Source organism: Lepidochelys kempii, chromosome 4, assembly GCF_965140285.1.
Source record: "Lepidochelys kempii isolate rLepKem1 chromosome 4, rLepKem1.hap1, whole genome shotgun sequence".
Lineage (NCBI taxonomy): Eukaryota > Metazoa > Chordata > Testudines > Cheloniidae > Lepidochelys > Lepidochelys kempii.
The window spans coordinates 101,251,004-101,265,845 of record NC_136383.1 but is presented as its reverse complement, the minus strand read 5'-3'; positions in this window follow the sequence as shown (position 1 = coordinate 101,265,845).

Genomic DNA, 14,842 nt, shown 5'->3' with positions numbered 1-14,842 from the left:
TGATTCTTTCTGTATTCACAATAAATGTGGTATTTTGCCTTTTTCCCTTTAATAAGATCCTGCTGGTTTTTATTTTATTGGTACAACATTTTGGTGGAGAATTGCGAAAGGGGGAATATTGGTAAAAAACCTCAGTTATTGTAAATATTGGTGTGCACACCGCCAGCTCTAGTGAGCTAGGCATTTCTATTAGGTTAACCAGACCTGCTGGCCTCCGAGAAGGTAGCAGGGGACCTGCTGGCCTCCGAGAAGGTAGCAGGGGACCTGCTGGCCTCCGAGAAGGTAGCAGGGAAAACAGATTAAACCAGACCTGCTGGCCTCCGAGAAGGTAGCAGGGGACCTGCTGGCCTCTGAGAAGGTAGCAGGAAAAACAGATTAAACCAGACCTGCTGGCCTCTGAGAAGGTAGCAGGGGACCTGCTGGCCTCCGAGAAGGTAGTAGGGAAAACAGATTAAACCAGACCTGCTGGCCTCCGAGAAGGTAGCAGGGGACCTGCTGGCCTCCGAGAAGGTAGTAGGGAAAACAGATTAAACCAGACCTGCTGGCCTCCGAGAAGGTAGCAGGGGACCTGCTGGCCTCCGAGAAGGTAGCAGGGAAGAACAGGCTAACCGGACCTGCTGGCCTCCGAGAAGGTAGCAGGGAAGAACAGGTTAACCGGACCTGCTGGCCTCCGAGAAGGTAGCAGGGAGAAACAGGTTAACCAGACCTGCTGGCCTCCGAGAAGGTAGCAGGGAGAAATAGGTTAACTGGACCTGCTGGCCTCTGGGAGGGTAGCAGGGGACCTGCTGGCCTCCGGGAAGGTAGCAGGGGAAAAACGCATAGATTAAGCTATGATTTCAGAATCTAGGCTGTGTCACTTGCTAAGTAATACCAGCAGTGACAAAGAGATTGAAATATCCATGTTAAGATGTTTAAAAGAAAACAGGGTAAGCCAGTACTAGAGGGAGGAATGGAGTCAGAAGGAACTCCAACCTCACCTTTTGTTAAAGAAATTACACCTTTTAAACAAATCCTTCAAAAATTTGGGCACAGTCCTTGGACTAAACAAGCCCTAGCTGATGTCTGCACTATTTCGGACCTAGAGGATAGATTGGCTCAGTATATCCTCATATACAAACCTTCTAGTGCTGCCAAAAGAGATGCAGCAGCAATTTGGTTGTTGTGGGAGGCATGTAAGGATTCTTCTCTCCGCTTGTCTTCATGTAAAGAGGAAAAGGCACAAATGGAAAAGGGAGCAGACAATTGGAAGGTGCTGGCTACAAATATCCAAAGCCAGCTGAAAATAGTGAAAGAGGCACTCCAGGAATACAAAAAGAGTGAAAAAGTTAACTCTGCAGAGACTGGAGGGAGGCAGGTAAAGGGGGAGAAGGTCCTATGTATGGCACCCCCAGGCATAATTACAAAGAGAAAAGAGAGTAAAAAAAAAAAAAAAGTTAACTCTGCAGAGGCTGGAGGGAATTAAGCAGTTAAACTTTGTATTTCACCCAAACAACTTTTAACCAAAAATGTTAAAAAGGAAAAGTGTTAGAGCATTCTTGGTTTCTTTGCAGCCATTCTGAAAGAAAAATGGGCCCTTTTCCAAAGGAATGTCTGTAAATTAGCCAGGCAAAAATAAACTATCTGATTAAAATCATTTGACTGGACAATTTAGTCAAATTTGCTAAAAGAACATAAGAGGGTTCTATTGGAACTTAACTGCGTCAAATGTATAAAGGGAATGTAAGATGTAAAAAACAGAGCAGTGTGGAAGGGATGTTGAAGGAAAAGAAAACGTGTATGTATCTGTCTGTGTGTGTGTAAATATGTAAAGTTCTAAGGACCAGTTAGTTTTGTTTTTGTTAATGCCACTAAAAATCCATTTGACTCTTTAATTCAAAGTTGCAAAACTGACAGACCTTTTTGCTAGACACGGGTAATTAGTGTTGTTTGGCTTTGGGATTTGGCATTTAACCCTTAAAAGGTAACTCAATGCTTTACAAAATTTAAAATGTTTTTAAGTTGTGGCTGCAGCAGGGCAGTCAAAATCAGGAGAATATATATAAAAAAAAATTTGGATTCTTTTTGTTTGTTTTTTGTTTGTTTGTTTTTGTAACAAAATAGCAGATGAGAGTTGTAGTAAAAAAAATAAAAATAAAAAAAGACAGTGCCTCTCTGAAGCAACAGCAGGGGTGAGGTGCACAAAACAAAAAGAAGCAATGTTAGAAACACTGAGTCTTAAAATGGCTCTGAGTAATCAGACTGTCACTTTGATAAAGGTACATGAAAACTCTGTAAGCAAAAAAAAGAAATAGTGACACCTTATGTAAAAATGGATCTGGATAATGTTATAGAAGTTAAACTATGGAAGAAATGTGCATTTGCCCCAGAACATGTGCAGGGTATATTGTAGAAGGGGCAAAAGAAATGCAAACATACCATGCTACTTAATTAAAATGCTATTAGGGCTCCAAAGGGAGCCACAATAGGTTGGGTTTTCTTTTTCAGATTGCTGTGTGTTTTGGAAGCAGAAGTTAAAAGTAATCAAAACTCTGGTGAAAGTTGATTGTGTCCCTTTTAAGATAGAGTCTCTGAGCTGCTGATGGCTTTAAATCCAAAAGCAGGAAGTTTCTGTGAAAATGCAAATTACCTAAATGATAAAGGAAGGAAAGAACTAGCAGCACAAAGGAGCTGCAGATAAAGGACATACCTGGTCAGCAAACAAATTGTCTAAATAAAAGGCATGGGATAACAAGATAATTTTAATAAATGTAATGATAATAAGTATCCCTGTAACAACGTATAGTGTGTATGATTTTTGGAAAAATCCTTTAAGGTCGTATGGTAATGATGCTTCTCAGTTATTACCTGTAAATAAAACTTAAAGCTTAACACAGCAGGAAAAACATTATAAACTTGGTCTGCTGTATAAGAAGGAAAACTCAGGGATTTAATGACTAAACATTAAACAGTGGGATAATTTCCCCATAACCCTTAAAAGATAAAAGCCTTTGAAACCTGGCCTGCCTATAGAACAAAAACAGGAAAATATGGGGGCAATTTCTCTGTTTTGCCTGCAATCAGCAAGGGTATTTGTAAAAGAAATATTTTAAGCAATAATCTGCCACCCCAAAAGGGGTAGAAACATGTTCTTTTTGTCTTTCAGAAAATCAGGAAAAGCTGCCAGCTGAAAAGCAACCCAATACCATGAATCTACTGTCACAATAGAAATTGTGTTCTGTGTTCTATGTTTTGTCTTGTGTTTTGTGTTGTTGCTAGCACTGTTGTGTGTTTAAAAAAAAAATACAGAAGACCTGCAGGAACTTAAAAATAAATTAAGCTTTCTGTCCCAGCTACAGGACAGCCTGATACAAAAACAAGTACATGCCAATGTAGACTTGGTCTAAATTGGTCTGGGTAACCTAAAAGGCCAATGGAATCTTTAGTAATGGCTTAATACTACCACATGGCTTATCCATAAGAAAAAAAAAATATTAGAAATAGGAAACTACACAGCCATAGCTATGGGATGCACTGAAATGCAGATACTTGCACTAGCTACTTTGGAACACAAAATGTTCTGGGTCATATTGGGAAATATTAAGGGTTTGATGCATTTGTTAAAAAAGAAAGAGATCATTGTTTGACACTTATCAATATGAATGGATGCAACATGTTTCCACTATTGTAAACCAGACTTGTTAATGGGAGAAATTGTTGTCAAAATTGCACACCAACAGTCCCTGGAGGCAAAGGTATTGAAGGTTAACCCACTCCCCATATTACACATGGGATCCTTTTGGCTACCCTGGACCTTGAGCCAGTGGGCTGGGGAGGGAGGGAAGCTATTGGACACTAGAGGTTGTACCGAATGGACTCCTCAAAAGTGGGTGTGCCTCACCTTGCCTGTTGCCCCAGAACTTGTAGTAAAGATACATCACTAGGATCATGTATGTGGCATGAATTGGAATCACAAACTCAAATTGCCTCACAGTACTTTCTCTTGAATAGGCTACATAGAAAGTGACACTGACGATTATAAATCTTAGTGTCAAAAGGGGGATTATGTTGGATCATATTAAAGAAGTTCTGTATTAAAATCACAAATGAGTTTGATTCCCCAGAGTTTAAATTCCAGGGTATTACTAATTAAGAGGTCTCTTGGTTTTTGGTACTGTTTCTCTCCCTCTATGTGTGAAACTTGCAAGCTGCTAATTGTGTTAGTACATTCTAAGACAGAGTCTATTCTCAAAGCAATTCACAGAGAGAGAGACTCAAAGCAATACTCTAACAACAGAAACAGCACCCAGAGACTCCCCGCCCTTTTGTTGTATTAACAATTGTGATTAAAATAGAGATAGAGGATGTATGTGGATGGATGCTTGGTGTGGATAATAACTGAATGATCAGGGAGGTGCCAGCCTAAGAATCCAGTGTCCATCGGCTGAAGAAGGCATCAATTGGAAATAACCAGAGGACCCCCCACCCCCGGAGGGCAGACTGGAATCCACCCAACAGCCTCAAGGATGGGAGAACCAAAGAACAAGATAACATCTTGGAGCCGTCAGGAATGTGCTATCTGCTGATTGATTCAGCAACAGCATGATGAAGCAATTCCCATAGACTGGCATAGGAAGAAATTCCTATAAAAATAGACTCTAAAAAGTGAGAACTTTGGGGTCTGATTCTGCAAACCAACTTCCAGGAGCATCAGATGAGCATCTGACAAGGCCCTGCTCCCTCCTCATGTCCAGGCCACCTGGCCAGTGGCTTGGCATGAGCAACTCTAAGGCTGGTAACTATGATAACAACCTTGCAGAACCTGTGTGTGTGTGTGTGTGTATGTTTGTATGAATGAATGTGAGAATAAATTTGAGATTGAATGGAATGTTATAACTATAACTAACTGCTTACTATGATTCTTTCTGTATTCACAATAAATGTGGTATTTTGCCTTTTTCCCTTTAATAAGATCCTGCTGGTTTTTATTTTATTGGTACAACACCAGGAGCATCACATGAGCATCTGACAAGGCCCTGCTCCCTCCTCGTGTCCAGGCCACCTGGCCAGTGGATTGGCATGAGCAACTCTAAGGCTGGTAACTAGGATAAACAACTTGCAGAACCTGTGTGTGTGTATGGATGAATGTGTGAATAAATATGAAATTGAATGGAATATTATAGCTATAACTAACTGCTTACAATGATTCTTTCTGTATTCACAATAAATGTGGCATTTTGCCTTGTTCACTTTAATAAGATCCTGCTGGTTTTTATTTTATTGGTATAACAGCTGCTGACTTTACCAAACTTTAAGCATTCAGAATGAAATTTTCCATACCTAGTGCCTGCATCAAGCTGTTTTTTGCTGTTCCTTTTTTTCTTTTCTTTTTTAAGTTGCAGCAAAACAAAAACAAAAAGATTCACCCATTTCTGAGAGCAAGATTGGGGACAAAAATGTTTTTGCCCATATTAAAAAAAAATACTCACAATCATTTTTTGTTGAGAAGCTCTAGCACCTCCATTATTTCGAACAGGGGCATGCCATGGGATTAATTTGGCTGGGGATTTCCTTTGTGTCAGCGATCTGACTTTTACTGTTCCTGTACAAACATACCCAAATTTGGACAAGTTATGAGCCTCTGAAAAATTGCAGTTCACACTTGTTCAATTGATTTTTGTTGGCGTTTCGCTGCTAAATTCTTGGAAGCTTCTATCTGTACTAGGCATGGCACCAGCACAGAGCTGCAGGAACTGAATATGTCTGTCCCTGAAATTGCTGCTCATGGCTGATGCTGGCTACTGAGGCACTGGGCACCACAACTGAAAAGAGGGAGAATGTCTGTGCCAAGCTCTCAATGTCACCCCCTCCAAGTATCCAGGCACTGGACAAGGAAGCTGTCTGTCTGGAATGCATAAGGGAGAAAAGCCAGATATGGGTGAGGTGGTGGAAGAAGTAGACTAAGAGAAATAACCTCAGAAGGTGGACTGGGAGAGGGCATAGAAGGAAACTGGGATTCGGAGATGAGTAGAGGAGAGGAGAGCATGTGGGGATACTGGGAATAAGAAGCCAGGGAGGGAGGCTGACACTGAAAGCAGGGATGAAGGAAAGACTGAAGCTTAGGTGGGGAGCCCCCAAAGAAGAGGTGAGATTGGCTGGGTAAGGAGAGTGGGACTGTGATAAGGAGCTGGAGAGGGAGGATGGGAAAGACAAAAGACAGAGACACTGACAGGCTGGAAGGCACAGGGGAAGAATGAGTCAGGCTTGGGGAGAACAGAATCTTCTGTGGACACAAGAGCAAACTTTCATCCAGCATTCTATATAGGTTTTGTGATGCTGGCAGACCAGGTGCCAGCTCATGCCAAAGTCCCTAGGCCTCACTGAACACAGATACATGCATAACTGGAAACCAGTCTGGCTCACCTGTCTGTTAGTATTGTTAAAATAGACTTTATGTTTATAAGAAGGTGTTTAATATTTAGACTGTATGGAATGTTTGTGAGTTGCTGCATGCATTAATCTCACCTATAATATCTGTATTCCATGTTATAAGGTAATATTTAAGTGTTTCTTTGTAACTATAAAAGTGTTTGCTACAAAATTGGAAACCTCCAAGGCCAGGAGAGAAGCATTGCCAAGTGTGAAATACTAGTTTACCACAAAAGGTGTCATCTCTTGCTCAACAAAAGAACTTCTATAGACACCAAATGGAACATCAATGGACAAAAGACTTTGTTGATTGCTCCCGCACATACCCATAAAGAGGAGATGTGCACAAAACCATGTCACATCAACTCTGGGAGAAGAGAATGACCAGAAGGAACTTTATCATGATGCTGCTTGGAATTTGGAGAGGGCAATATTTCTAAGCATAAGGAAGGGATCCCCAAACTGCTTAGACTGGTTTACTCCTAAAGGACATAGAGTGCTTACACATTATAGGAGCTTCTATAATTTTTTGAAACTAATACAGTAATTCATTTGTGTGTGAGTGTTTACCTGCTTTAACCTTCTAAATAACTCTAAATTATTTTTCCTAGTTAATTAATTTAGAATTAGTTTATTTCAGGATTGGCTATGAACATTTTCTTTGGTGAGAGATATAAGGTACAATTGATCTGGTGTAAGTGACTGGCTCTTTGGCACTGGGATTAACATGATTATTGTTGTGACTTTTGGTGTAAGGGGCCATCTATCACAAAGACAACCTTGCCTGGGTGATAAAATAGACTGGAGTGCCCCCAGAGGACTGTCTGTGATTCCACGTTAAGACTGCTATAGTGCTTGAGGTGTTCACAATTGATACTTGGTTGGTGAAATCTAATTATAGAACATACAACCATTTGGGGGGTTTTGCTCTGGTTTGTAACAGTCTGCACCCATATTTGTGAGCTTCTCCAGACAGCTTGACAGGTTCATATACTGTGCTCATCACTAGAGTATCTGAGGGCATGTCTACACTGGATAAAAAGTGTGTTTTAAACTTGGGATAGCTAAATTGGGTTAAAAGAGAATTAGAGACACAGCAACTCTGCTTTTAACTTGGGTTAGCAGCTCGGGTTAAACCCTATAGAGAGGCCTGAGGCTGAACTCAAGCTGCTAACCTGAGTTAAGAGTCTTCACTGCAATTTTAACCTGCGTTAGCTACTGTGGGTTATCTAACACAAGTTAAGAACACAGCTTTTATCTGTAGTGTAGACATACCTGAGTGCCTTCCAGTAGTTTGTTGATCAATGTGACTTACAACTGTAAAATGGGGATGATAATAATACCTCCTCATCTCACAGAGGTGTTGTGAAAATAAATGAATCAATGTTTGTGAAGCTCTCAGCCATTATAATGACTAGTGCCATAGAAAACCCCATGAGGATTTGATTTCAAAGGAGGGTTTGAATAGTGTGAAGTACATGAGACCCTGGGCCACACATTGAACAACAAAGATAAAATATTGAATAGCTGCTTATTCAGTAAGTACCATCCAGCCTGTGCACTAACTGAGTCAGGGGGTCGTCTGGAAAAAGCAGTATGTGACCATATTATTAAGACTTTTTCATAATGCAAATGCATAAAGTTGCACAGGTAAATTTAATTCTGGAATTTCCTAGCTTCTGCAACTGACTCTGCAACAATAATGTTCATTTAACTTAGTTTTGTGTTTATACATATGTGTGTGTATATATATTTAACACGTACATGTGTGAGTATTATATATATACTCACACGTACATGTTAAATTGTGGATATCTTTTAAAATTATAAAGTGGAACTTGACAAAGGTAAAAACTCATTCCTACAAGCAATGAACATATGGAAACTGCTCAGACCAACAGAAAATAGAAAATAGTGATAAAATCTGAAAATATCTTCAGGGTTACTCTGACTCAGAGTCTTTTCTAATGCACACAAGTTATCCTTGAAATATCTTAGCCACTTACATAGCAAGGAAAAATAGTCACAGGATTTAGATAGTCTGACTCTGTGTTTTTAATGTATTTAATCAAGGAGAATAAGTATATAAGGACACAGAGAAAAAAGCTGTCTTCTAAGAAAGAAAAGCAGCATTTGGTCTAGGTATTACAGGCAATCCATATATTAACAAAATAAATACATTAAAATCCTTATGTTTCTTATACACCTTTTATTATTATAATTAATTATATTATTATTTATTATTATATGGAAATTAAAAAACAACAACTGTGATAGATCAATTTGCAATCATTAATAACTTAAGTTACCACTGTTGCCTATGGGAATGGTGTATGACCCCATACAACATGAATGAGGATTTGTTCCATGTCACACTTGTGATAGAAGAAAGAAAATGAGCTCATTTCTTACTGTGGGAATGATAAGATCATGCCACACATATCCATGGACTTCACAAATCATACAATGAATGGTGATTTCAATGAAAGATTGACCCACTTTGAAGCATAAGTATAAACTATTTACATAAATAGTTACCTTGATACAATGAGATAATTCATTGTCATTGCTGCTACAACATAGTGTGCAATATTGCATGCCATTGAAAATTAGTTTACTGATATGCAGTAAATGGAAGACAGGGTTTCCATTAAGTGATCATTTGTATCAGCTTGACATTACAATGTTGTTCCCTCTCTTGGTAACTTAGAAAGAAATAAGCATTACATGAAGAAAATCTAAATTTAGTCAATTTTCCACAGTATTAAACAAACACAATTCATTCTATTTATTTTCACATTAAAATAAAAATGCATTAATAGACAGTTATATGATATAAACAATGTGATTAAAAATACCCAACAAAATGACCTCACCAAAACTTGTTAGAAAATGTGTGTGCCCCTTTAAGGACTAGAGAGCCAAGGAGTGACTTTCTGCTGCAGCTGCAGGCCAGATCAGTGTGGGGATGCTGACCCATCCCTCTCATGTGACCAGAGGAGAGGTGGGTCTATATAGGTCCAGGCCAGTGCAGGAAAAACCCTCTTTTACTGGGGCCAGGAGGAGCAGCACCAACCCTCCCAGCTCTCAAGGTTGTAAAATACCAAGCTTTGTTAGGATCTGCTGTTATCATTGCTCTAGTTGCTCCTTTCTCAGGAGGCTGGGAAGGAATTTTTCCCTCACCACCAGACTGATCAAGGCAAAGTGGGGTTTTTTTTGGTCTTCCCTACAGTGAGTTTTTTTGGGGGGAGGGGCTTAGTTGGGGCAAACAAGAAACAGGAGTTAGGCTATGATATTTTAACTCATATAAACACAGGACAGATGTCCAGTGCAGGTACTCCATAGGGAAGGGACAGAGTGATCAGATCATTCGTCATAAAAGATTAGGGTTGGAAGTGACCTCAGGAGGTCATCTGGTCCAACCCCCTGCTCAAATGGATTGGTAAAGGATTTCAAGGAGGTATTCTTTAAAGAAGCAGAAACAGTGGGCTTCTATAGCTGATACATCAGGGAGCCAATTCTCACTACTTTCTAGCCCCCCCCGCAATGCTTAATCCTCATTTGAGAGGGGGATATGGTGAGGTCCCAGCAGTGGGTTGGCTGGGAACCAGGATGATGAGTAAGGGGGAGGACTGACAGAAGCCTCCCAGGTATATATTGAAATGATTAGGGAATTACTTGGACTGTACACTTTTATCTGTCAGATTCTTCCAGACATTTAAGAATAAAGTAGTGACCTAAATAAACCACATCCAGGGTCCTCTGGCCTTCTTACAGCATAGCTGGACACTGAACATTTTGAAAATTCAGGATTCATTGATAAGCTAATAAATAGTTGTTCCTTAGATTCAGGCTGATAGAGTAGAAACATGTTGTTAATTGCTACATAGGAAAAGAGAAAAGGGATAAGTTTAGCAATAACTGAGGGATTTTGTGAAAATCATGCAAACATGCAAATTAATGCTCTGGGTATGTTGAATTACTAGGGTCTTTTGTTAGGGAGTTCTTTTTGCCATTGAGGGCTTTTTATCAGGGAATTGTATGCATGATAATGTGCTACAAAATTCTTATTCTTCAGAGCAGAAAATATTTCATTTATTGATTGCTCGAATTGCAGTAATGAAGACTCAAAGGAAAACAATGCCACTTAAAAGCAGAGACTTGGATGTAAAAAAAACTAGAAAGCCCCTTTCTCTTAAATCAGGTAGGTATTCATACAAGCCACGTTCTAATAGCCTTGCTCAGTTTATGCTCATTCCAAACTCTCACTGAATTCCCTGAAGAATGATTGAATACAAATTGAGTAAGGACATCAGAGTGTGGCTCAGAAGAGAATGTATGACTAGTGATGGAAAGGGTCCATTGGCATGCTCCCTACTTTCAGTTCCAGCTTCAGCTCCTGTGCTGGTGGCCCTCCACATGATCCTCACTGGGTACTGTTAGACCACTCCTCACTAGCAGACCAGTTGGGGAATGTCCAATATGGCACACTGCTTCCCTTAATCTGTAGAGGGTATTCTTGGGTGGTAATAAAATATACACTAGCAGAAATCATTCTGTATTCTTTGTTTGCAGTTTCTTGGGAGTACAAGTTTCCTGAGCTATCACACAATCCTGGATCAACAAATCAATGGATGGCAGGGAGATCTGCCTATCTTATACTTCTGGTTGTGGGAAGAAGGAGCACATTCCAGGGAGAAACACTAAAATACCTGGTTTGGAGAAAAATATCAGTGATTTTATTATTGGCAAATAGATTCAAACTCTTTAGTGTTAATCCTGGGAGAATAATCTATAGATCTGGATTGAAAGAATTCCTCATCTGATACACAGATAAATCATAAGACATTTCTACATGCTCAAAAATGTGCATGTTGTCAAAAAGTTTAAGTATCAGTTAAAAAAAGTTTCAGACTCTTCAAATGATTGCATTATATAATACTATACTGTCAACTATAAAAGTGTATTCAGTCAGAAAGAACAAGACATGTTGGAATCTCATTGATACAAACCATTTGAAACTCATTCAATTAATGCCAAAGATCACCATAATTCATAACTGCAAGCCTTGGTAGTTTAGCTTCCTCCACAGAGACAGTATTGAAATATTATGCTTCCTTTTTTAGTCCTGTAGGAAGCATGAAGTTGTGTGGAAAAAATAAACAACAAACAGATCTGAAAGTATGTATCTAGACATTTACAACAGATTTTTATGCACAAATAGTGCAGTTATTATTGATATCCATTTAGTTCACATTGTTCTCATCTGTAATGCTGAAGCATCATTTGCCATCTCAACTAACATTTCTTTATTGTGTTAGCAAGACTTATGTATATATAGTATATTCAGATCTCTGTATTTACCAAAGACTTAGGGCCTTTGCTAACATGATCAGAGGGGATTCAAATTTAGGTCAATAATGAGGCATTGAATGTGGGAGTGATGCTCTGTTACATCCCCCCCTTTCTTTCTTGATCCCTTGAATGTTCTTCTATGGAGTCTTTATAGATAAAGCAAAAGAAGTGTCTTTTCCATGGAATGATGCACACTGATCAGTTTTATAGGATTACCAGCATACTGTTTCCCTACTGACTATCAAAACTCCTCCCTAGAGAGGAAGGTGAGGGACAGTGGGCATGCCCTTACAGATGTCCTAGCATCCAGTCTCCTAAAATTGAAAGAAAGTCTCCTAAAATTGGTAGAACCTCCTGCTGGTTTCTTGGAAGGCAATCCACCCAGTGAGAAATACATAACGTGAAAATACATTGAAACTTTGACTTCTCAGCTCCCCATGCAGAGGAATTCCCACAATTGATAATATAGTACTAAGGGCCTGATTTTGCTTTCAAGTAGGCATATGAAATGAATCTCAGTGATTTCAACAGGAGTCATATGTGACTATTCTGAGGGCAAAATCTGGGTCAAAGATAAGATTAAACTAAAATAATTACATATTCAGGTATCACATTCACTCCAAAAATAAATAATCAAATTATTTATAGATGAATCTCTCTCTCTCTCGCTGTAAAATATTCCATTACACACTATATTAAAGACACAATAAAAATAAAGGCAGAAATTTTCAAAAGAGGATAAGGGAGTTAGGTGCCCAGTTCCTATTAGAATTCCATCAGAGTTGGGCACCTAACCCCTTTTTGCTCCTTTAGAGGTCCCAGCCAAAATACTTGCCTAGTGAATCATCTCTCATCAGTCATGCAATGTTGATGTCATAGAGGGAAAGCACACAGTGAGGGCAGCCTTTATTGTAGCAGCAGAAACCAGCATAATTACTTCTATGGTTTAATTGATAAAACTATCTTAAATGAATTATCTTAGATTTGCTTAAAACTTGGCCCAGGCATCCCAGGCTATCGTGGGCTTTTTATTTTTTTTATTATGGTCTTAAAAAGAAATTGTGTATAATGTGAAAAAAATATTGATTTTGCTCATGCATTAGATCTTGTCTTCAACTGACTATCTTATTGGCTTAGATATCCACATAACAAAAAATAAATGAATACTGAATTCCTGTTTATTGACCAAGGTTTATGCTTTCATATCTATTTTATGTAGTTTGTACATTGTTGTTTTTTGTTGTTTGAACTTAGGCTATTCTCTCAGCTGTCTCTTTATTAAGAATACCAATTAGATGACAGTTTTTGAGTCTAAATCATTTTATGCTAATTTTGCCTACACTTTTAGGTTTATTAATAAACAATATGTGTTTCATTTTCAGTTGCATTAATATTTTACGCCTAAAATTGCAGATGTAGCAAGTTTGCAGCAAATTCTTTCTGGCTAGAATTTAAATGAAAGAACAAAGGACATATTCACTGCATCTGAATATATAAAAAGTTCAGGGAGGATAATATATTTAGGTTTGATATCCAAAGTTTGATCAAATCAATACCTTTAGCTGGACCTAATTTTATCATATAACTATTTTTTTTGCTTTATGAAGAAACATTTAGTTTACAAAATGACTGGGAAAATAAGTAGGTGAATGAACTTACATTTTGTTGTAAAGCAAAATAAGACAAGAATATAAGGCAATTCCCAGAATTTCCTATTAGTTACCCCTACAGTTTGTAGGTTTTCTTCTAATGCACCTGAAGGAATTTGAAAAGGCGCTGATGAACTGTTATTTCATATTTAAAATATATTTGTTTTGGGCTGGATTGTGCCTTGTGGTACTGCTCTTAGCAAGGATTGGGAGACACCTTGCAGTACCTCATAAGTAGCCCTAGCGGCATGGACTGAAAGTTACACTTCAGGGATACATTTCCTGCTTTCTCCTTTCAAACTTTCTTGCCTATACCTAGTACAAATGGAAATGATACATCTAATACACTATACCATCCATGCAAATGAAAGTTTCTTGTGTAGAAACCCTTCATATCACAGTGAAGATGTCATCATAATTTCTGTCCTCAGCCTATTGAATGCCCAACTAATTATGTGGATAAAGTATAAAAAAAATCCTGAAAAATATAATCATGTCCAACAGACAGACAGAATCTAATGTTCAGTGATTGAAGTATCCCAAATGTTTAAGTGAGGCAATCTCTGTTCCAGTCTCCCTCTCCCTCCCGCCCTCAATTTGCATTCACGCTCTTGAACCACAAGACATTCAGGCTGGAAAACAATGTTTGCCTATGTCATTCTGAGAGGGAAAACAATCCCTTCTTCCCTAGCTCTCAGCAAAATAATGCAACAGGACTCACTTCTCTTCTTCTTCCAAATAAAATCTTTAGCCAATGTAGCTAGTGACTACCTCTCCTATCCATCAGGTATTCAAGTATTGTGGGGGGAAAGGCTGAGTCAGCACTGCATAGGAGTGCTTTTCATCAAAAATGGCTGCTGCTCCACTTATCCTCCTTTCCTCAGTGTCACTGACCCCTTACTGAGACTGAGATCTCAACTTCCTGAGGTGATAACCTGGTGGAATGAGGAGCTTCTTAGTGTGATAATTCTGGTTAACTGATCCCAGGGGGCAGGGGAATAATTCTGGTCTCTCCCTTTAGTTGAGCAGAAGACCATTTGCTAGCTAAAATAACTTACAGAGGATCCGAATTTGGCCAGAGCTGAAAATCCAAAATGCCTCATCATCCCCAAGAACTGCAGCTATTTTGTGCCAACACTAGTTCTTCTCCTTTCAATGAAGCAAACAAGCATCCCTAGATGGCTACAGAAATAAGATGCCAACATATATTTTCTCCGTTGAGAGAGGTAACTCTGTTATCTTTATATTATTTTTTCATCTCCTGGGGTAATTGTTTATCCACCTGCAGATTAACTTGACAAACAGAACAGTCAATATTCCTTTAATATCGTACTGAATTGTCTTCTTTAAGGCTATTTTATTTTCCCTTTAGGTTCTAAAGCTCAAATTTTCAGGACAAAGCCTTTATTCAGGGATCCCTGATTAGCTTTATT